Below are 25796 nucleotides of genomic sequence, written 5' to 3'. Positions count from 1 at the left end.
TTGAACATTAAATGCCTCCAAATGGTATTTAATTCACTTCCCGAGCCCCTGGAAGCATGAAAGTCACTTTAAACATGCTAATTTTAGCTCTAACACTGATGATCCACCTACAAATGTGAACTGATGTTCAAAAATAAAACATTTGAAAACGGACCATTTTACGCATTTCTGAAGCATGACGTAATGGGGGGGTGTTATCTCTTTTGTCGAAAATCAGCCGTTTTTGCTTGAACATTAAATGCCTCCAAATGGTATTTAATTCACTTCCCGAGCCCCTGGGAGCATGAAAATCACTTTAAACATGCTAATTTTGGCTCTAACACTGATGATCCACCTACAAATGTGAACTGACGTTCAAAAATAAAACATTTGAAAATGGACCATTTTCTACATTTCTGAAGCATGACGTAATGGGGGGTGTTATCTCTTTTGTCGAAAATCAGCCGTTTTTGCTTGAACATTAAATGCCTCCAAATGGTATTTAATTCACTTCCCGAGCCCCTGGAAGCATGAAAATCACTTTAAACATGCTAATTTTAGCTCTAACACTGATGATCCACCTACAAATGTGAACTGACGTTCAAAAATAAAACATTTGAAAACGGACCATTTTCCACATTTCTGAAGCATGACGTGATGGGGGGGTGTTATCTCTTTTGTCGAAAATCAGCTGTTTTTGCTTGAACATTAAATGCCTCCAAATGGTATTTAATTCACTTCCCGGGGTGAAGAAACCCTTTTTGAGAACTCAGAGTGAGTAAATCGGCCATTTTCATGCACTTTTAACCATTCCATAAATCTTGTGTTTAGGGCCCCTGGAAGCATGAAAATCACTTTAAACATGCTAATTTTAGCTCTAACACTGATGATCCACCTACAAATGTGAACTGACGTTCAAAAATAAAACATTTGAAAACGGATCATTTTCCACATTTCTGAAGCATGACGTAATGGGGGGGTGTTATCTCTTTTGTCGAAAATCAGCCGTTTTTGCTTGAACATTAAATGCCTCCAAATGGTATTTAATTCACTTCCCGAGCCCCTGGAAGCATGAAAATCACTTTAAACATGCACATTTTAGCTCTAACACTGATGATCCACCTACAAATGTGAACTGACGTTCAAAAATAAAACATTTGAAAACGGACCATTTTCCACATTTCTGAAGCATGACGTAATGGGGGGGTGTTATCTCTTTTCTCGAAAATCAGCCGTTTTTGCTTGAACATTAAATGCCTCCGAATGGTATTTAATTCACTTCCCGAGCCCCTGGAAGCATGAAAATCACTTTAAACATGCTAATTTTAGCTCTAACACTGATGATCCACCTACAAATGTGAACTGACGTTCAAAAATAAAACATTTGAAAACGGACCATTTTCCACATTTCTGAAGCATGACGTAATGGGGGGGTGTTATCTCTTTTGTCGAAAATCAGCCGTTTTTGCTTGAACATTAAATGCCTCCAAATGGTATTTAATTCACTTCCCGAGCCCCTGGGAGCATGAAAATCACTTTAAACATGCTAATTTTGGCTCTAACACTGATGATCCACCTACAAATGTGAACTGACGTTCAAAAATAAAACATTTGAAAACGGATCATTTTCCACATTTCTGAAGCATGACGTAATGGGGGGGTGTTATCTCTTTTGTCGAAAATCAGCCGTTTTTGCTTGAACATTAAATGCCTCCAAATGGTATTTAATTCACTTCCCGAGCCCCTGGAAGCATGAAAATCACTTTAAACATGCTAATTTTAGCTCTAACACTGATGATCCACCTACAAATGTGAACTGACGTTCAAAAATAAAACATTTGAAAACGGACCATTTTCCACATTTCTGAAGCATGACGTAATGGGGGGGTGTTATCTCTTTTGTCGAAAATCAGCCGTTTTTGCTTGAACATTAAATGCCTCCAAATGGTATTTAATTCACTTCCCGAGCCCCTGGAAGCATGAAAATCACTTTAAACATGCACATTTTAGCTCTAACACTGATGATCCACCTACAAATGTGAACTGATGTTCAAAAATAAAACATTTGAAAACGGACCATTTTCCACATTTCTGAAGCATGACGTAATGGGGGGGTGTTATCTCTTTTCTCGAAAATCAGCCGTTTTTGCTTGAACATTAAATGCCTCCGAATGGTATTTAATTCACTTCCCGAGCCCCTGGAAGCATGAAAATCACTTTAAACATGCTAATTTTAGCTCTAACACTGATGATCCACCTACAAATGTGAACTGACGTTCAAAAATAAAACATTTGAAAACGGACCATTTTCCACATTTCTGAAGCATGACGTAATGGGGGGGTGTTATCTCTTTTGTCGAAAATCAGCCGTTTTTGCTTGAACATTAAATGCCTCCAAATGGTATTTAATTAACTTCCCGGGGTGAAGAAACCCTTTTTGAGAACTCAGAGTGAGTAAATTGGCCATTTTCATGCACTTTTAACCATTCCATAAATCTTGTGTTTAGGGCCCCTGGAAGCATGAAAATCACTTTAAACATGCTAATTTTAGCTCTAACACTGATGATCCACCTACAAATGTGAACTGACGTTCAAAAATAAAACATTTGAAAACGGACCATTTTCCACATTTCTGAAGCATGACGTAATGGGGGGTGTTATCTCTTTTGTCGAAAATCAGCCGTTTTTGCTTGAACATTAAATGCCTCCAAATGGTATTTAATTCACTTCCCGAGCCCCTGGAAGCATGAAAATCACTTTAAACATGCTAATTTTAGCTCTAACACTGATGATCCACCTAAAAATGTGAACTGACGTTCAAAAATAAAACATTTGAAAACGGACCATTTTCCACATTTCTGAAGCATGACGTAATGGGGGGGTGTTATCTCTTTTGTCGAAAATCAGCCGTTTTTGCTTGAACATTAAATGCCTCCAAATGGTATTTAATTAACTTCCCGGGGTGAAGAAACCCTTTTTGAGAACTCAGAGTGAGTAAATTGGCCATTTTCATGCACTTTTAACCATTCCATAAATCATGTGTTTAGGGCCCCTGGAAGCATGAAAATCACTTTAAACATGCTAATTTTAGCTCTAACACTGATGATCCACCTACAAATGTGAACTGACGTTCAAAAATAAAACATTTGAAAACGGACCATTTTCCACATTTCTGAAGCATGACATAATGGGGGGGTGTTATCTCTTTTGTCGAAAATCAGCCGTTTTTGCTTGAACATTAAATGCCTCCAAATGGTATTTAATTAACTTCCCGGGGTGAAGAAACCCTTTTTGAGAACTCAGAGTGAGTAAATTGGCCATTTTCATGCACTTTTAACCATTCCATAAATCTTGTGTTTAGGGCCCCTGGAAGCATGAAAATCACTTTAAACATGCTAATTTTAGCTCTAACACTGATGATCCACCTACAAATGTGAACTGACGTTCAAAAATAAAACATTTGAAAACGGACCATTTTCCACATTTCTGAAGCATGACGTAATGGGGGGTGTTATCTCTTTTGTCGAAAATCAGCCGTTTTTGCTTGAACATTAAATGCCTCCAAATGGTATTTAATTCACTTCCCGAGCCCCTGGAAGCATGAAAATCACTTTAAACATGCTAATTTTAGCTCTAACACTGATGATCCACCTACAAATGTGAACTGACGTTCAAAAATAAAACATTTGAAAACGGACCATTTTCCACATTTCTGAAGCATGACGTAATGGGGGGTGTTATCTCTTTTGTCGAAAATCAGCCGTTTTTGCTTGAACATTAAATGCCTCCAAATGGTATTTAATTCACTTCCCGAGCCCCTGGAAGCATGAAAATCACTTTAAACATGCTAATTTTAGCTCTAACACTGATGATCCACCTACAAATGTGAACTGACGTTCAAAAATAAAACATTTGAAAACGGACCATTTTCCACATTTCTGAAGCATGACGTAATGGGGGGGGTGTTATCTCTTTTGTCGAAAATCAGCCATTTTTGCTTGAACATTAAATGCCTCCAAATGGTATTTAATTCACTTCCCGAGCCCCTGGAAGCATGAAAATCACTTTAAACATGCTAATTTTAGCTCTAACACTGATGATCCACCTACAAATGTGAACTGACGTTCAAAAATAAAACATTTGAAAACGGACCATTTTCCACATTTCTGAAGCATGACGTAATGGGGGGTGTTATCTCTTTTGTCGAAATTCAGCCGTTTTTGCTTGAACATTAAATGCCTCCAAATGGTATTTAATTCACTTCCCGAGCCCCTGGAAGCATGAAAATCACTTTAAACATGCTAATTTTAGCTCTAACACTGATGATCCACCTACAAATGTGAACTGACGTTCAAAAATAAAACATTTGAAAACAGACCATTTTCCACATTTCTGAAGCATGACGTAATGGGGGGGGTGTTATCTCTTTTGTCAAAAATCAGCCATTTTTGCTTGAACATTAAATGCCTCCAAATGGTATTTAATTCACTTCCCGAGCCCCTGGAAGCATGAAAATCACTTTAAACATGCTAATTTTAGCTCTAACACTGATGATCCACCTACAAATGTGAACTGACGTTCAAAAATAAAACATTTGAAAACGGACTATTTTCCACATTTCTGAAGCATGACGTAATGGGGGGTATTATCTCTTTTGTCGAAAATCAGCCGTTTTTGCTTGAACATTAAATGCCTGCAAATGGTATTTAATTCACTTCCCGAGCCCCTGGAAGCATGAAAATCACTTTAAACATGCTAATTTTAGCTCTAACACTGATGATCCACCTACAAATGTGAACTGACGTTCAAAAATAAAACATTTGAAAACGGACCATTTTCCACATTTCTGAAGCATGACGTAATGGGGGGTGTTATCTCTTTTGTCGAAAATCAGCCGTTTTTGCTTGAATATTAAATGCCTCCAAATGGTATTTAATTCACTTCCCGAGCCCCTGGAAGCATGAAAATCACTTTAAACATGCTAATTTTAGCTCTAACACTGATGATCCACCTACAAATGTGAACTGACGTTCAAAAATAAAACATTTGAAAACGGACCATTTTCCACATTTCTGAAGCATGACGTAATGGGGGGGTGTTATCTCTTTTGTCGAAAATCAGCCGTTTTTGCTTGAACATTAAATGCCTCCAAATGGTATTTAATTCACTTCCCGAGCCCCTGGAAGCATGAAAATCACTTTAAACATGCTAATTTTAGCTCTAACACTGATGATCCACGTACAAATGTGAACTGACGTTCAAAAATAAAACATTTGAAAACGGACCATTTTCCACATTTCTGAAGCATGACGTGATGGGGGGGTGTTATCTCTTTTGTCGAAAATCAGCTGTTTTTGCTTGAACATTAAATGCCTCCAAATGGTATTTAATTCACTTCCCGGGGTGAAGAAACCCTTTTTGAGAACTCAGAGTGAGTAAATCGGCCATTTTCATGCACTTTTAACCATTCCATAAATCTTGTGTTTAGGGCCCCTGGAAGCATGAAAATCACTTTAAACATGCTAATTTTAGCTCTAACACTGATGATCCACCCACAAATGTGAACTGACGTTCAAAAATAAAACATTTGAAAACGGACCATTTTCCACATTTCTGAAGCATGACGTAATGGGGGGTGTTATCTCTTTTGTCGAAAATCAGCCGTTTTTGCTTGAACATTAAATGCCTCCAAATGGTATTTAATTCACTTCCCGAGCCCCTGGAAGCATGAAAATCACTTTAAACATGCTAATTTTAGCTCTAACACTGATGATCCACCTACAAATGTGAACTGACGTTCAAAAATAAAACATTTGAAAACGGACCATTTTCCACATTTCTGAAGCATGACGTAATGGAGGAGTGTTATCTCTTTTGTCGAAAATCAGCCGTTTTTGCTTGAACATTAAATGCCTCCAAATGGTATTTAATTCACTTCCCGAGCCCCTGGAAGCATGAAAATCACTTTAAACATGCTAATTTTAGCTCTAACACTGATGATCCACCTACAAATGTGAACTGACGTTCAAAAATAAAACATTTGAAAACGGACTATTTTCCACATTTCTGAAGCATGACGTAATGGGGGGTGTTATCTCTTTTGTCGAAAATCAGCCGTTTTTGCTTGAACATTAAATGCCTACAAATGGTATTTAATTCACTTCCCGAGCCCCTGGAAGCATGAAAATCACTTTAAACATGCTAATTTTAGCTCTAACACTGATGATCCACCTACAAATGTGAACTGACGTTCAAAAATAAAACATTTGAAAACGGACCATTTTCCACATTTCTGAAGCATGACGTAATGGGGGGGTGTTATCTCTTTTGTCGAAAATCAGCCGTTTTTGCTTGAACATTAAATGCCTCCAAATGGTATTTAATTCACTTCCCGGGGTGAAGAAACCCTTTTTGAGAACTCAGAGTGAGTAAATTGGCCATTTTCATGCACTTTTAACCATTCCATAAATCTTGTGTTTAGGGCCCCTGGAAGCATGAAAATCACTTTAAACATGCTAATTTTAGCTCTAACACTGATGATCCACCTACAAATGTGAACTGACGTTCAAAAATAAAACATTTGAAAACGGACCATTTTCCACATTTCTGAAGCATGACGTAATGGGGGGTGTTATCTCTTTTGTCGAAAATCAGCCGTTTTTGCTTGAACATTAAATGCCTCCAAATGGTATTTAATTCACTTCCCGAGCCCCTGGAAGCATGAAAATCACTTTAAACATGCTAATTTTAGCTCTAACACTGATGATCCACCTAAAAATGTGAACTGACGTTCAAAAATAAAACATTTGAAAACGGACCATTTTCCACATTTCTGAAGCATGACGTAATGGGGGGGTGTTATCTCTTTTGTCGAAAATCAGCCGTTTTTGCTTGAACATTAAATGCCTCCAAATGGTATTTAATTAACTTCCCGGGGTGAAGAAACCCTTTTTGAGAACTCAGAGTGAGTAAATTGGCCATTTTCATGCACTTTTAACCATTCCATAAATCATGTGTTTAGGGCCCCTGGAAGCATGAAAATCACTTTAAACATGCTAATTTTAGCTCTAACACTGATGATCCACCTACAAATGTGAACTGACGTTCAAAAATAAAACATTTGAAAACGGACCATTTTCCACATTTCTGAAGCATGACATAATGGGGGGGTGTTATCTCTTTTGTCGAAAATCAGCCGTTTTTGCTTGAACATTAAATGCCTCCAAATGGTATTTAATTAACTTCCCGGGGTGAAGAAACCCTTTTTGAGAACTCAGAGTGAGTAAATTGGCCATTTTCATGCACTTTTAACCATTCCATAAATCTTGTGTTTAGGGCCCCTGGAAGCATGAAAATCACTTTAAACATGCTAATTTTAGCTCTAACACTGATGATCCACCTACAAATGTGAACTGACGTTCAAAAATAAAACATTTGAAAACGGATCATTTTCCACATTTCTGAAGCATGACGTAATGGGGGGGTGTTATCTCTTTTGTCGAAAATCAGCCGTTTTTGCTTGAACATTAAATGCCTCCAAATGGTATTTAATTCACTTCCCGAGCCCCTGGAAGCATGAAAATCACTTTAAACATGCACATTTTAGCTCTAACACTGATGATCCACCTACAAATGTGAACTGACGTTCAAAAATAAAACATTTGAAAACGGACCATTTTCCACATTTCTGAAGCATGACGTAATGGGGGGGTGTTATCTCTTTTCTCGAAAATCAGCCGTTTTTGCTTGAACATTAAATGCCTCCGAATGGTATTTAATTCACTTCCCGAGCCCCTGGAAGCATGAAAATCACTTTAAACATGCTAATTTTAGCTCTAACACTGATGATCCACCTACAAATGTGAACTGACGTTCAAAAATAAAACATTTGAAAACGGACCATTTTCCACATTTCTGAAGCATGACGTAATGGGGGGGTGTTATCTCTTTTGTCGAAAATCAGCCGTTTTTGCTTGAACATTAAATGCCTCCAAATGGTATTTAATTCACTTCCCGAGCCCCTGGGAGCATGAAAATCACTTTAAACATGCTAATTTTGGCTCTAACACTGATGATCCACCTACAAATGTGAACTGACGTTCAAAAATAAAACATTTGAAAACGGATCATTTTCCACATTTCTGAAGCATGACGTAATGGGGGGGTGTTATCTCTTTTGTCGAAAATCAGCCGTTTTTGCTTGAACATTAAATGCCTCCAAATGGTATTTAATTCACTTCCCGAGCCCCTGGAAGCATGAAAATCACTTTAAACATGCTAATTTTAGCTCTAACACTGATGATCCACCTACAAATGTGAACTGACGTTCAAAAATAAAACATTTGAAAACGGACCATTTTCCACATTTCTGAAGCATGACGTAATGGGGGGGTGTTATCTCTTTTGTCGAAAATCAGCCGTTTTTGCTTGAACATTAAATGCCTCCAAATGGTATTTAATTCACTTCCCGAGCCCCTGGAAGCATGAAAATCACTTTAAACATGCACATTTTAGCTCTAACACTGATGATCCACCTACAAATGTGAACTGATGTTCAAAAATAAAACATTTGAAAACGGACCATTTTCCACATTTCTGAAGCATGACGTAATGGGGGGGTGTTATCTCTTTTCTCGAAAATCAGCCGTTTTTGCTTGAACATTAAATGCCTCCGAATGGTATTTAATTCACTTCCCGAGCCCCTGGAAGCATGAAAATCACTTTAAACATGCTAATTTTAGCTCTAACACTGATGATCCACCTACAAATGTGAACTGACGTTCAAAAATAAAACATTTGAAAACGGACCATTTTCCACATTTCTGAAGCATGACGTAATGGGGGGGTGTTATCTCTTTTGTCGAAAATCAGCCGTTTTTGCTTGAACATTAAATGCCTCCAAATGGTATTTAATTAACTTCCCGGGGTGAAGAAACCCTTTTTGAGAACTCAGAGTGAGTAAATTGGCCATTTTCATGCACTTTTAACCATTCCATAAATCTTGTGTTTAGGGCCCCTGGAAGCATGAAAATCACTTTAAACATGCTAATTTTAGCTCTAACACTGATGATCCACCTACAAATGTGAACTGACGTTCAAAAATAAAACATTTGAAAACGGACCATTTTCCACATTTCTGAAGCATGACGTAATGGGGGGTGTTATCTCTTTTGTCGAAAATCAGCCGTTTTTGCTTGAACATTAAATGCCTCCAAATGGTATTTAATTCACTTCCCGAGCCCCTGGAAGCATGAAAATCACTTTAAACATGCTAATTTTAGCTCTAACACTGATGATCCACCTAAAAATGTGAACTGACGTTCAAAAATAAAACATTTGAAAACGGACCATTTTCCACATTTCTGAAGCATGACGTAATGGGGGGGTGTTATCTCTTTTGTCGAAAATCAGCCGTTTTTGCTTGAACATTAAATGCCTCCAAATGGTATTTAATTAACTTCCCGGGGTGAAGAAACCCTTTTTGAGAACTCAGAGTGAGTAAATTGGCCATTTTCATGCACTTTTAACCATTCCATAAATCATGTGTTTAGGGCCCCTGGAAGCATGAAAATCACTTTAAACATGCTAATTTTAGCTCTAACACTGATGATCCACCTACAAATGTGAACTGACGTTCAAAAATAAAACATTTGAAAACGGACCATTTTCCACATTTCTGAAGCATGACATAATGGGGGGGTGTTATCTCTTTTGTCGAAAATCAGCCGTTTTTGCTTGAACATTAAATGCCTCCAAATGGTATTTAATTAACTTCCCGGGGTGAAGAAACCCTTTTTGAGAACTCAGAGTGAGTAAATTGGCCATTTTCATGCACTTTTAACCATTCCATAAATCTTGTGTTTAGGGCCCCTGGAAGCATGAAAATCACTTTAAACATGCTAATTTTAGCTCTAACACTGATGATCCACCTACAAATGTGAACTGACGTTCAAAAATAAAACATTTGAAAACGGACCATTTTCCACATTTCTGAAGCATGACGTAATGGGGGGTGTTATCTCTTTTGTCGAAAATCAGCCGTTTTTGCTTGAACATTAAATGCCTCCAAATGGTATTTAATTCACTTCCCGAGCCCCTGGAAGCATGAAAATCACTTTAAACATGCTAATTTTAGCTCTAACACTGATGATCCACCTACAAATGTGAACTGACGTTCAAAAATAAAACATTTGAAAACGGACCATTTTCCACATTTCTGAAGCATGACGTAATGGGGGGTGTTATCTCTTTTGTCGAAAATCAGCCGTTTTTGCTTGAACATTAAATGCCTCCAAATGGTATTTAATTCACTTCCCGAGCCCCTGGAAGCATGAAAATCACTTTAAACATGCTAATTTTAGCTCTAACACTGATGATCCACCTACAAATGTGAACTGACGTTCAAAAATAAAACATTTGAAAACGGATCATTTTCCACATTTCTGAAGCATGACGTAATGGGGGGGTGTTATCTCTTTTGTCGAAAATCAGCCGTTTTTGCTTGAACATTAAATGCCTCCAAATGGTATTTAATTCACTTCCCGAGCCCCTGGAAGCATGAAAATCACTTTAAACATGCTAATTTTAGCTCTAACACTGATGATCCACCTACAAATGTGAACTGACGTTCAAAAATAAAACATTTGAAAACGGACCATTTTCCACATTTCTGAAGCATGACGTAATGGGGGGGTGTTATCTCTTTTGTCGAAAATCAGCCGTTTTTGCTTGAACATTAAATGCCTCCAAATGGTATTTAATTCACTTCCCGAGCCCCTGGAAGCATGAAAATCACTTTAAACATGCACATTTTAGCTCTAACACTGATGATCCACCTACAAATGTGAACTGATGTTCAAAAATAAAACATTTGAAAACGGACCATTTTCCACATTTCTGAAGCATGACGTAATGGGGGGGTGTTATCTCTTTTCTCGAAAATCAGCCGTTTTTGCTTGAACATTAAATGCCTCCGAATGGTATTTAATTCACTTCCCGAGCCCCTGGAAGCATGAAAATCACTTTAAACATGCTAATTTTAGCTCTAACACTGATGATCCACCTACAAATGTGAACTGACGTTCAAAAATAAAACATTTGAAAACGGACCATTTTCCACATTTCTGAAGCATGACGTAATGGGGGGGTGTTATCTCTTTTGTCGAAAATCAGCCGTTTTTGCTTGAACATTAAATGCCTCCAAATGGTATTTAATTAACTTCCCGGGGTGAAGAAACCCTTTTTGAGAACTCAGAGTGAGTAAATTGGCCATTTTCATGCACTTTTAACCATTCCATAAATCTTGTGTTTAGGGCCCCTGGAAGCATGAAAATCACTTTAAACATGCTAATTTTAGCTCTAACACTGATGATCCACCTACAAATGTGAACTGACGTTCAAAAATAAAACATTTGAAAACGGACCATTTTCCACATTTCTGAAGCATGACGTAATGGGGGGTGTTATCTCTTTTGTCGAAAATCAGCCGTTTTTGCTTGAACATTAAATGCCTCCAAATGGTATTTAATTCACTTCCCGAGCCCCTGGAAGCATGAAAATCACTTTAAACATGCTAATTTTAGCTCTAACACTGATGATCCACCTAAAAATGTGAACTGACGTTCAAAAATAAAACATTTGAAAACGGACCATTTTCCACATTTCTGAAGCATGACGTAATGGGGGGGTGTTATCTCTTTTGTCGAAAATCAGCCGTTTTTGCTTGAACATTAAATGCCTCCAAATGGTATTTAATTAACTTCCCGGGGTGAAGAAACCCTTTTTGAGAACTCAGAGTGAGTAAATTGGCCATTTTCATGCACTTTTAACCATTCCATAAATCATGTGTTTAGGGCCCCTGGAAGCATGAAAATCACTTTAAACATGCTAATTTTAGCTCTAACACTGATGATCCACCTACAAATGTGAACTGACGTTCAAAAATAAAACATTTGAAAACGGACCATTTTCCACATTTCTGAAGCATGACATAATGGGGGGGTGTTATCTCTTTTGTCGAAAATCAGCCGTTTTTGCTTGAACATTAAATGCCTCCAAATGGTATTTAATTAACTTCCCGGGGTGAAGAAACCCTTTTTGAGAACTCAGAGTGAGTAAATTGGCCATTTTCATGCACTTTTAACCATTCCATAAATCTTGTGTTTAGGGCCCCTGGAAGCATGAAAATCACTTTAAACATGCTAATTTTAGCTCTAACACTGATGATCCACCTACAAATGTGAACTGACGTTCAAAAATAAAACATTTGAAAACGGACCATTTTCCACATTTCTGAAGCATGACGTAATGGGGGGGTGTTATCTCTTTTGTCGAAAATCAGCCGTTTTTGCTTGAACATTAAATGCCTCCAAATGGTATTTAATTCACTTCCCGAGCCCCTGGGAGCATGAAAATCACTTTAAACATGCTAATTTTGGCTCTAACACTGATGATCCACCTACAAATGTGAACTGACGTTCAAAAATAAAACATTTGAAAACGGATCATTTTCCACATTTCTGAAGCATGACGTAATGGGGGGGTGTTATCTCTTTTGTCGAAAATCAGCCGTTTTTGCTTGAACATTAAATGCCTCCAAATGGTATTTAATTCACTTCCCGAGCCCCTGGAAGCATGAAAATCACTTTAAACATGCTAATTTTAGCTCTAACACTGATGATCCACCTACAAATGTGAACTGACGTTCAAAAATAAAACATTTGAAAACGGACCATTTTCCACATTTCTGAAGCATGACGTAATGGGGGGGTGTTATCTCTTTTGTCGAAAATCAGCCGTTTTTGCTTGAACATTAAATGCCTCCAAATGGTATTTAATTCACTTCCCGAGCCCCTGGAAGCATGAAAATCACTTTAAACATGCACATTTTAGCTCTAACACTGATGATCCACCTACAAATGTGAACTGATGTTCAAAAATAAAACATTTGAAAACGGACCATTTTCCACATTTCTGAAGCATGACGTAATGGGGGGGTGTTATCTCTTTTGTCGAAAATCAGCCGTTTTTGCTTGAACATTAAATGCCTCCGAATGGTATTTAATTCACTTCCCGAGCCCCTGGAAGCATGAAAATCACTTTAAACATGCTAATTTTAGCTCTAACACTGATGATCCACCTACAAATGTGAACTGACGTTCAAAAATAAAACATTTGAAAACGGACCATTTTCCACATTTCTGAAGCATGACGTAATGGGGGGGTGTTATCTCTTTTGTCGAAAATCAGCCGTTTTTGCTTGAACATTAAATGCCTCCAAATGGTATTTAATTAACTTCCCGGGGTGAAGAAACCCTTTTTGAGAACTCAGAGTGAGTAAATTGGCCATTTTCATGCACTTTTAACCATTCCATAAATCTTGTGTTTAGGGCCCCTGGAAGCATGAAAATCACTTTAAACATGCTAATTTTAGCTCTAACACTGATGATCCACCTACAAATGTGAACTGACGTTCAAAAATAAAACATTTGAAAACGGACCATTTTCCACATTTCTGAAGCATGACGTAATGGGGGGTGTTATCTCTTTTGTCGAAAATCAGCCGTTTTTGCTTGAACATTAAATGCCTCCAAATGGTATTTAATTCACTTCCCGAGCCCCTGGAAGCATGAAAATCACTTTAAACATGCTAATTTTAGCTCTAACACTGATGATCCACCTAAAAATGTGAACTGACGTTCAAAAATAAAACATTTGAAAACGGACCATTTTCCACATTTCTGAAGCATGACGTAATGGGGGGGGTGTTATCTCTTTTGTCGAAAATCAGCCGTTTTTGCTTGAACATTAAATGCCTCCAAATGGTATTTAATTAACTTCCCGGGGTGAAGAAACCCTTTTTGAGAACTCAGAGTGAGTAAATTGGCCATTTTCATGCACTTTTAACCATTCCATAAATCATGTGTTTAGGGCCCCTGGAAGCATGAAAATCACTTTAAACATGCTAATTTTAGCTCTAACACTGATGATCCACCTACAAATGTGAACTGACGTTCAAAAATAAAACATTTGAAAACGGACCATTTTCCACATTTCTGAAGCATGACATAATGGGGGGGTGTTATCTCTTTTGTCGAAAATCAGCCGTTTTTGCTTGAACATTAAATGCCTCCAAATGGTATTTAATTAACTTCCCGGGGTGAAGAAACCCTTTTTGAGAACTCAGAGTGAGTAAATTGGCCATTTTCATGCACTTTTAACCATTCCATAAATCTTGTGTTTAGGGCCCCTGGAAGCATGAAAATCACTTTAAACATGCTAATTTTAGCTCTAACACTGATGATCCACCTACAAATGTGAACTGACGTTCAAAAATAAAACATTTGAAAACGGACCATTTTCCACATTTCTGAAGCATGACGTAATGGGGGGTGTTATCTCTTTTGTCGAAAATCAGCCGTTTTTGCTTGAACATTAAATGCCTCCAAATGGTATTTAATTCACTTCCCGAGCCCCTGGAAGCATGAAAATCACTTTAAACATGCTAATTTTAGCTCTAACACTGATGATCCACCTACAAATGTGAACTGACGTTCAAAAATAAAACATTTGAAAACGGACCATTTTCCACATTTCTGAAGCATGACGTAATGGGGGGGTGTTATCTCTTTTGTCGAAAATCAGCCGTTTTTGCTTGAACATTAAATGCCTCCAAATGGTATTTAATTCACTTCCCGAGCCCCTGGAAGCATGAAAGTCACTTTAAACATGCTAATTTTAGCTCTAACACTGATGATCCACCTACAAATGTGAACTGATGTTCAAAAATAAAACATTTGAAAACGGACCATTTTACGCATTTCTGAAGCATGACGTAATGGGGGGGTGTTATCTCTTTTGTCGAAAATCAGCCGTTTTTGCTTGAACATTAAATGCCTCCAAATGGTATTTAATTCACTTCCCGAGCCCCTGGGAGCATGAAAATCACTTTAAACATGCTAATTTTGGCTCTAACACTGATGATCCACCTACAAATGTGAACTGACGTTCAAAAATAAAACATTTGAAAATGGACCATTTTCTACATTTCTGAAGCATGACGTAATGGGGGGTGTTATCTCTTTTGTCGAAAATCAGCCGTTTTTGCTTGAACATTAAATGCCTCCAAATGGTATTTAATTCACTTCCCGAGCCCCTGGAAGCATGAAAATCACTTTAAACATGCTAATTTTAGCTCTAACACTGATGATCCACCTACAAATGTGAACTGACGTTCAAAAATAAAACATTTGAAAACGGACCATTTTCCACATTTCTGAAGCATGACGTGATGGGGGGGTGTTATCTCTTTTGTCGAAAATCAGCTGTTTTTGCTTGAACATTAAATGCCTCCAAATGGTATTTAATTCACTTCCCGGGGTGAAGAAACCCTTTTTGAGAACTCAGAGTGAGTAAATCGGCCATTTTCATGCACTTTTAACCATTCCATAAATCTTGTGTTTAGGGCCCCTGGAAGCATGAAAATCACTTTAAACATGCTAATTTTAGCTCTAACACTGATGATCCACCTACAAATGTGAACTGACGTTCAAAAATAAAACATTTGAAAACGGATCATTTTCCACATTTCTGAAGCATGACGTAATGGGGGGGTGTTATCTCTTTTGTCGAAAATCAGCCGTTTTTGCTTGAACATTAAATGCCTCCAAATGGTATTTAATTCACTTCCCGAGCCCCTGGAAGCATGAAAATCACTTTAAACATGCACATTTTAGCTCTAACACTGATGATCCACCTACAAATGTGAACTGACGTTCAAAAATAAAACATTTGAAAACGGACCATTTTCCACATTTCTGAAGCATGACGTAATGGGGGGGTGTTATCTCTTTTCTCGAAAATCAGCCGTTTTTGCTTGAACATTAAATGCCTCCGAATGGTATTTAATTCACTTCCCGAGCCCCTGGAAGCATGAAAATCACTTTAAACATGCTAATTTTAGCTCTAACACTGATGATCCACCTACAAATGTGAACTGACGTTCAAAAATAAAACATTTGAAAACGGACCATTTTCCACATTTCTGAAGCATGACGTAATGGGGGGGTGTTATCTCTTTTGTCGAAAATCAGCCGTTTTTGCTTGAACATTAAATGCCTCCAAATGGTATTTAATTCACTTCCCGAGCCCCTGGGAGCATGAAAATCACTTTAAACATGCTAATTTTGGCTCTAACACTGATGATCCACCTACAAATGTGAACTGACGTTCAAAAATAAAACATTTGAAAACGGATCATTTTCCACATTTCTGAAGCATGACGTAATGGGGGGGTGTTATCTCTTTTGTCGAAAATCAGCCGTTTTTGCTTGAACATTAAATGCCTCCAAATGGTATTTAATTCACTTCCCGAGCCCCTGGAAGCATGAAAATCACTTTAAACATGCTAATTTTAGCTCTAACACTGATGATCCACCTACAAATGTGAACTGACGTTCAAAAATAAAACATTTGAAAACGGACCATTTTCCACATTTCTGAAGCATGACGTAATGGGGGGGTGTTATCTCTTTTGTCGAAAATCAGCCGTTTTTGCTTGAACATTAAATGCCTCCAAATGGTATTTAATTCACTTCCCGAGCCCCTGGAAGCATGAAAATCACTTTAAACATGCACATTTTAGCTCTAACACTGATGATCCACCTACAAATGTGAACTGATGTTCAAAAATAAAACATTTGAAAACGGACCATTTTCCACATTTCTGAAGCATGACGTAATGGGGGGGTGTTATCTCTTTTCTCGAAAATCAGCCGTTTTTGCTTGAACATTAAATGCCTCCGAATGGTATTTAATTCACTTCCCGAGCCCCTGGAAGCATGAAAATCACTTTAAACATGCTAATTTTAGCTCTAACACTGATGATCCACCTACAAATGTGAACTGACGTTCAAAAATAAAACATTTGAAAACGGACCATTTTCCACATTTCTGAAGCATGACGTAATGGGGGGGTGTTATCTCTTTTGTCGAAAATCAGCCGTTTTTGCTTGAACATTAAATGCCTCCAAATGGTATTTAATTAACTTCCCGGGGTGAAGAAACCCTTTTTGAGAACTCAGAGTGAGTAAATTGGCCATTTTCATGCACTTTTAACCATTCCATAAATCTTGTGTTTAGGGCCCCTGGAAGCATGAAAATCACTTTAAACATGCTAATTTTAGCTCTAACACTGATGATCCACCTACAAATGTGAACTGACGTTCAAAAATAAAACATTTGAAAACGGACCATTTTCCACATTTCTGAAGCATGACGTAATGGGGGGTGTTATCTCTTTTGTCGAAAATCAGCCGTTTTTGCTTGAACATTAAATGCCTCCAAATGGTATTTAATTCACTTCCCGAGCCCCTGGAAGCATGAAAATCACTTTAAACATGCTAATTTTAGCTCTAACACTGATGATCCACCTAAAAATGTGAACTGACGTTCAAAAATAAAACATTTGAAAACGGACCATTTTCCACATTTCTGAAGCATGACGTAATGGGGGGGTGTTATCTCTTTTGTCGAAAATCAGCCGTTTTTGCTTGAACATTAAATGCCTCCAAATGGTATTTAATTAACTTCCCGGGGTGAAGAAACCCTTTTTGAGAACTCAGAGTGAGTAAATTGGCCATTTTCATGCACTTTTAACCATTCCATAAATCATGTGTTTAGGGCCCCTGGAAGCATGAAAATCACTTTAAACATGCTAATTTTAGCTCTAACACTGATGATCCACCTACAAATGTGAACTGACGTTCAAAAATAAAACATTTGAAAACGGACCATTTTCCACATTTCTGAAGCATGACATAATGGGGGGGTGTTATCTCTTTTGTCGAAAATCAGCCGTTTTTGCTTGAACATTAAATGCCTCCAAATGGTATTTAATTAACTTCCCGGGGTGAAGAAACCCTTTTTGAGAACTCAGAGTGAGTAAATTGGCCATTTTCATGCACTTTTAACCATTCCATAAATCTTGTGTTTAGGGCCCCTGGAAGCATGAAAATCACTTTAAACATGCTAATTTTAGCTCTAACACTGATGATCCACCTACAAATGTGAACTGACGTTCAAAAATAAAACATTTGAAAACGGACCATTTTCCACATTTCTGAAGCATGACGTAATGGGGGGGTGTTATCTCTTTTGTCGAAAATCAGCCGTTTTTGCTTGAACATTAAATGCCTCCAAATGGTATTTAATTCACTTCCCGAGCCCCTGGAAGCATGAAAATCACTTTAAACATGCTAATTTTAGCTCTAACACTGATGATCCACGTACAAATGTGAACTGACGTTCAAAAATAAAACATTTGAAAACGGACCATTTTCCACATTTCTGAAGCATGACGTGATGGGGGGGTGTTATCTCTTTTGTCGAAAATCAGCTGTTTTTGCTTGAACATTAAATGCCTCCAAATGGTATTTAATTCACTTCCCGGGGTGAAGAAACCCTTTTTGAGAACTCAGAGTGAGTAAATCGGCCATTTTCATGCACTTTTAACCATTCCATAAATCTTGTGTTTAGGGCCCCTGGAAGCATGAAAATCACTTTAAACATGCTAATTTTAGCTCTAACACTGATGATCCACCCACAAATGTGAACTGACGTTCAAAAATAAAACATTTGAAAACGGACCATTTTCCACATTTCTGAAGCATGACGTAATGGGGGGTGTTATCTCTTTTGTCGAAAATCAGCCGTTTTTGCTTGAACATTAAATGCCTCCAAATGGTATTTAATTCACTTCCCGAGCCCCTGGAAGCATGAAAATCACTTTAAACATGCTAATTTTAGCTCTAACACTGATGATCCACCTACAAATGTGAACTGACGTTCAAAAATAAAACATTTGAAAACGGACCATTTTCCACATTTCTGAAGCATGACGTAATGGGGGGGTGTTATCTCTTTTGTCGAAAATCAGCCGTTTTTGCTTGAACATTAAATGCCTCCAAATGGTATTTAATTCACTTCCCGAGCCCCTGGGAGCATGAAAATCACTTTAAACATGCTAATTTTGGCTCTAACACTGATGATCCACCTACAAATGTGAACTGACGTTCAAAAATAAAACATTTGAAAACGGATCATTTTCCACATTTCTGAAGCATGACGTAATGGGGGGGTGTTATCTCTTTTGTCGAAAATCAGCCGTTTTTGCTTGAACATTAAATGCCTCCAAATGGTATTTAATTCACTTCCCGAGCCCCTGGAAGCATGAAAATCACTTTAAACATGCTAATTTTAGCTCTAACACTGATGATCCACCTACAAATGTGAACTGACGTTCAAAAATAAAACATTTGAAAACGGACCATTTTCCACATTTCTGAAGCATGACGTAATGGGGGGGTGTTATCTCTTTTGTCGAAAATCAGCCGTTTTTGCTTGAACATTAAATGCCTCCAAATGGTATTTAATTCACTTCCCGAGCCCCTGGAAGCATGAAAATCACTTTAAACATGCACATTTTAGCTCTAACACTGATGATCCACCTACAAATGTGAACTGATGTTCAAAAATAAAACATTTGAAAACGGACCATTTTCCACATTTCTGAAGCATGACGTAATGGGGGGGTGTTATCTCTTTTCTCGAAAATCAGCCGTTTTTGCTTGAACATTAAATGCCTCCGAATGGTATTTAATTCACTTCCCGAGCCCCTGGAAGCATGAAAATCACTTTAAACATGCTAATTTTAGCTCTAACACTGATGATCCACCTACAAATGTGAACTGACGTTCAAAAATAAAACATTTGAAAACGGACCATTTTCCACATTTCTGAAGCATGACGTAATGGGGGGGTGTTATCTCTTTTGTCGAAAATCAGCCGTTTTTGCTTGAACATTAAATGCCTCCAAATGGTATTTAATTAACTTCCCGGGGTGAAGAAACCCTTTTTGAGAACTCAGAGTGAGTAAATTGGCCATTTTCATGCACTTTTAACCATTCCATAAATCTTGTGTTTAGGGCCCCTGGAAGCATGAAAATCACTTTAAACATGCTAATTTTAGCTCTAACACTGATGATCCACCTACAAATGTGAACTGACGTTCAAAAATAAAACATTTGAAAACGGACCATTTTCCACATTTCTGAAGCATGACGTAATGGGGGGTGTTATCTCTTTTGTCGAAAATCAGCCGTTTTTGCTTGAACATTAAATGCCTCCAAATGGTATTTAATTCACTTCCCGAGCCCCTGGAAGCATGAAAATCACTTTAAACATGCTAATTTTAGCTCTAACACTGATGATCCACCTAAAAATGTGAACTGACGTTCAAAAATAAAACATTTGAAAACGGACCATTTTCCACATTTCTGAAGCATGACGTAATGGGGGGGTGTTATCTCTTTTGTCGAAAATCAGCCGTTTTTGCTTGAACATTAAATGCCTCCAAATGGTATTTAATTAACTTCCCGGGGTGAAGAAACCCTTTTTGAGAACTCAGAGTGAGTAAATTGGCCATTTTCATGCACTTTTAACCATTCCATAAATCATGTGTTTAGGGCCCCTGGAAGCATGAAAATCACTTTAAACATGCTAATTTTAGCTCTAACACTGATGATCCACCTACAAATGTGAACTGACGTTCAAAAATAAAACATTTGAAAACGGACCATTTTCCACATTTCTGAAGCATGACATAATGGGGGGGTGTTATCTCTTTTGTCGAAAATCAGCCGTTTTTGCTTGAACATTAAATGCCTCCAAATGGTATTTAATTAACTTCCCGGGGTGAAGAAACCCTTTTTGAGAACTCAGAGTGAGTAAATTGGCCATTTTCATGCACTTTTAACCATTCCATAAATCTTGTGTTTAGGGCCCCTGGAAGCATGAAAATCACTTTAAACATGCTAATTTTAGCTCTAACACTGATGATCCACCTACAAATGTGAACTGACGTTCAAAAATAAAACATTTGAAAACGGATCATTTTCCACATTTCTGAAGCATGACGTAATGGGGGGGTGTTATCTCTTTTGTCGAAAATCAGCCGTTTTTGCTTGAACATTAAATGCCTCCAAATGGTATTTAATTCACTTCCCGAGCCCCTGGAAGCATGAAAATCACTTTAAACATGCACATTTTAGCTCTAACACTGATGATCCACCTACAAATGTGAACTGACGTTCAAAAATAAAACATTTGAAAACGGACCATTTTCCACATTTCTGAAGCATGACGTAATGGGGGGGTGTTATCTCTTTTCTCGAAAATCAGCCGTTTTTGCTTGAACATTAAATGCCTCCGAATGGTATTTAATTCACTTCCCGAGCCCCTGGAAGCATGAAAATCACTTTAAACATGCTAATTTTAGCTCTAACACTGATGATCCACCTACAAATGTGAACTGACGTTCAAAAATAAAACATTTGAAAACGGACCATTTTCCACATTTCTGAAGCATGACGTAATGGGGGGGTGTTATCTCTTTTGTCGAAAATCAGCCGTTTTTGCTTGAACATTAAATGCCTCCAAATGGTATTTAATTCACTTCCCGAGCCCCTGGGAGCATGAAAATCACTTTAAACATGCTAATTTTGGCTCTAACACTGATGATCCACCTACAAATGTGAACTGACGTTCAAAAATAAAACATTTGAAAACGGATCATTTTCCACATTTCTGAAGCATGACGTAATGGGGGGGTGTTATCTCTTTTGTCGAAAATCAGCCGTTTTTGCTTGAACATTAAATGCCTCCAAATGGTATTTAATTCACTTCCCGAGCCCCTGGAAGCATGAAAATCACTTTAAACATGCTAATTTTAGCTCTAACACTGATGATCCACCTACAAATGTGAACTGACGTTCAAAAATAAAACATTTGAAAACGGACCATTTTCCACATTTCTGAAGCATGACGTAATGGGGGGGTGTTATCTCTTTTGTCGAAAATCAGCCGTTTTTGCTTGAACATTAAATGCCTCCAAATGGTATTTAATTCACTTCCCGAGCCCCTGGAAGCATGAAAATCACTTTAAACATGCACATTTTAGCTCTAACACTGATGATCCACCTACAAATGTGAACTGATGTTCAAAAATAAAACATTTGAAAACGGACCATTTTCCACATTTCTGAAGCATGACGTAATGGGGGGGTGTTATCTCTTTTCTCGAAAATCAGCCGTTTTTGCTTGAACATTAAATGCCTCCGAATGGTATTTAATTCACTTCCCGAGCCCCTGGAAGCATGAAAATCACTTTAAACATGCTAATTTTAGCTCTAACACTGATGATCCACCTACAAATGTGAACTGACGTTCAAAAATAAAACATTTGAAAACGGACCATTTTCCACATTTCTGAAGCATGACGTAATGGGGGGGTGTTATCTCTTTTGTCGAAAATCAGCCGTTTTTGCTTGAACATTAAATGCCTCCAAATGGTATTTAATTAACTTCCCGGGGTGAAGAAACCCTTTTTGAGAACTCAGAGTGAGTAAATTGGCCATTTTCATGCACTTTTAACCATTCCATAAATCTTGTGTTTAGGGCCCCTGGAAGCATGAAAATCACTTTAAACATGCTAATTTTAGCTCTAACACTGATGATCCACCTACAAATGTGAACTGACGTTCAAAAATAAAACATTTGAAAACGGACCATTTTCCACATTTCTGAAGCATGACGTAATGGGGGGTGTTATCTCTTTTGTCGAAAATCAGCCGTTTTTGCTTGAACATTAAATGCCTCCAAATGGTATTTAATTCACTTCCCGAGCCCCTGGAAGCATGAAAATCACTTTAAACATGCTAATTTTAGCTCTAACACTGATGATCCACCTAAAAATGTGAACTGACGTTCAAAAATAAAACATTTGAAAACGGACCATTTTCCACATTTCTGAAGCATGACGTAATGGGGGGTGTTATCTCTTTTGTCGAAAATCAGCCGTTTTTGCTTGAACATTAAATGCCTCCAAATGGTATTTAATTCACTTCCCGAGCCCCTGGAAGCATGAAAATCACTTTAAACATGCTAATTTTAGCTCTAACACTGATGATCCACCTACAAATGTGAACTGACGTTCAAAAAAAAACATTTGAAAACGGACCATTTTCCACATTTCTGAAGCATGACGTAATGGGGGGGTGTTATCTCTTTTGTCGAAAATCAGCCGTTTTTGCTTGAACATTAAATGCCTCCAAATGGTATTTAATTAACTTCCCGGGGTGAAGAAACCCTTTTTGAGAACTCAGAGTGAGTAAATTGGCCATTTTCATGCACTTTTAACCATTCCATAAATCTTGTGTTTAGGGCCCCTGGAAGCATGAAAATCACTTTAAACATGCTAATTTTAGCTCTAACACTGATGATCCACCTACAAATGTGAACTGACGTTCAAAAATAAAACATTTGAAAACGGACCATTTTCCACATTTCTGAAGCATGACGTAATGGGGGGTGTTATCTCTTTTGTCGAAAATCAGCCGTTTTTGCTTGAACATTAAATGCCTCCAAATGGTATTTAATTCACTTCCCGAGCCCCTGGAAGCATGAAAATCACTTTAAACATGCTAATTTTAGCTCTAACACTGATGATCCACCTAAAAATGTGAACTGACGTTCAAAAATAAAACATTTGAAAACGGACCATTTTCCACATTTCTGAAGCATGACGTAATGGGGGGTGTTATCTCTTTTGTCGAAAATCACCCGTTTTTGCTTGAACATTAAATGCCTCCAAATGGTATTTAATTCACTTCCCGAGCCCCTGGAAGCATGAAAATCACTTTAAACATGCTAATTTTAGCTCTAACACTGATGATCCACCTACAAATGTGAACTGACGTTCAAAAAAAAACATTTGAAAACGGACCATTTTCCACATTTCTGAAGCATGACGTAATGGGGGGGTGTTATCTCTTTTGTCGAAAATCAGCTGTTTTTGCTTGAACATTAAATGCCTCCAAATGGTATTTAATTAACTTCCCGGGGTGAAGAAACCCTTTTTGAGAACTCAGAGTGAGTAAATTGGCCATTTTCATGCACTTTTAACCATTCCATAAATCATGTGTTTAGGGCCCCTGGAAGCATGAAAATCACTTTAAACATGCTAATTTTAGCTCTAACACTGATGATCCACCTACAAATGTGAACTGACGTTCAAAAATAAAACATTTGAAAACGGACCATTTTCCACATTTCTGAAGCATGACATAATGGGGGGGTGTTATCTCTTTTGTCGAAAATCAGCCGTTTTTGCTTGAACATTAAATGCCTCCAAATGGTATTTAATTAACTTCCCGGGGTGAAGAAACCCTTTTTGAGAACTCAGAGTGAGTAAATTGGCCATTTTCATGCACTTTTAACCATTCCATAAATCTTGTGTTTAGGGCCCCTGGAAGCATGAAAATCACTTTAAACATGCTAATTTTAGCTCTAACACTGATGATCCACCTACAAATGTGAACTGACGTTCAAAAATAAAACATTTGAAAACGGACCATTTTCCACATTTCTGAAGCATGACGTAATGGGGGGTGTTATCTCTTTTGTCGAAAATCAGCCGTTTTTGCTTGAACATTAAATGCCTCCAAATGGTATTTAATTCACTTCCCGAGCCCCTGGAAGCATGAAAATCACTTTAAACATGCTAATTTTAGCTCTAACACTGATGATCCACCTACAAATGTGAACTGACGTTCAAAAATAAAACATTTGAAAACGGACCATTTTCCACATTTCTGAAGCATGACGTAATGGGGGGTGTTATCTCTTTTGTCGAAAATCAGCCGTTTTTGCTTGAACATTAAATGCCTCCAAATGGTATTTAATTCACTTCCCGAGCCCCTGGAAGCATGAAAATCACTTTAAACATGCTAATTTTAGCTCTAACACTGATGATCCACCTAAAAATGTGAACTGACGTTCAAAAATAAAACATTTGAAAACGGACCATTTTCCACATTTCTGAAGCATGACGTAATGGGGGGTGTTATCTCTTTTGTCGAAAATCACCCGTTTTTGCTTGAACATTAAATGCCTCCAAATGGTATTTAATTCACTTCCCGAGCCCCTGGAAGCATGAAAATCACTTTAAACATGCTAATTTTAGCTCTAACACTGATGATCCACCTACAAATGTGAACTGACGTTCAAAAAAAAACATTTGAAAACGGACCATTTTCCACATTTCTGAAGCATGACGTAATGGGGGGGTGTTATCTCTTTTGTCGAAAATCAGCTGTTTTTGCTTGAACATTAAATGCCTCCAAATGGTATTTAATTAACTTCCCGGGGTGAAGAAACCCTTTTTGAGAACTCAGAGTGAGTAAATTGGCCATTTTCATGCACTTTTAACCATTCCATAAATCATGTGTTTAGGGCCCCTGGAAGCATGAAAATCACTTTAAACATGCTAATTTTAGCTCTAACACTGATGATCCACCTACAAATGTGAACTGACGTTCAAAAATAAAACATTTGAAAACGGACCATTTTCCACATTTCTGAAGCATGACATAATGGGGGGGTGTTATCTCTTTTGTCGAAAATCAGCCGTTTTTGCTTGAACATTAAATGCCTCCAAATGGTATTTAATTAACTTCCCGGGGTGAAGAAACCCTTTTTGAGAACTCAGAGTGAGTAAATTGGCCATTTTCATGCACTTTTAACCATTCCATAAATCTTGTGTTTAGGGCCCCTGGAAGCATGAAAATCACTTTAAACATGCTAATTTTAGCTCTAACACTGATGATCCACCTACAAATGTGAACTGACGTTCAAAAATAAAACATTTGAAAACGGACCATTTTCCACATTTCTGAAGCATGACGTAATGGGGGGTGTTATCT

The sequence above is a fragment of the Lissotriton vulgaris genome, chromosome 12, assembly GCF_964263255.1.
Source record: "Lissotriton vulgaris chromosome 12, aLisVul1.2, whole genome shotgun sequence".
NCBI classification, from domain to species: domain Eukaryota; kingdom Metazoa; phylum Chordata; class Amphibia; order Caudata; family Salamandridae; genus Lissotriton; species Lissotriton vulgaris.
This window is presented reverse-complemented; position numbering follows the sequence as displayed.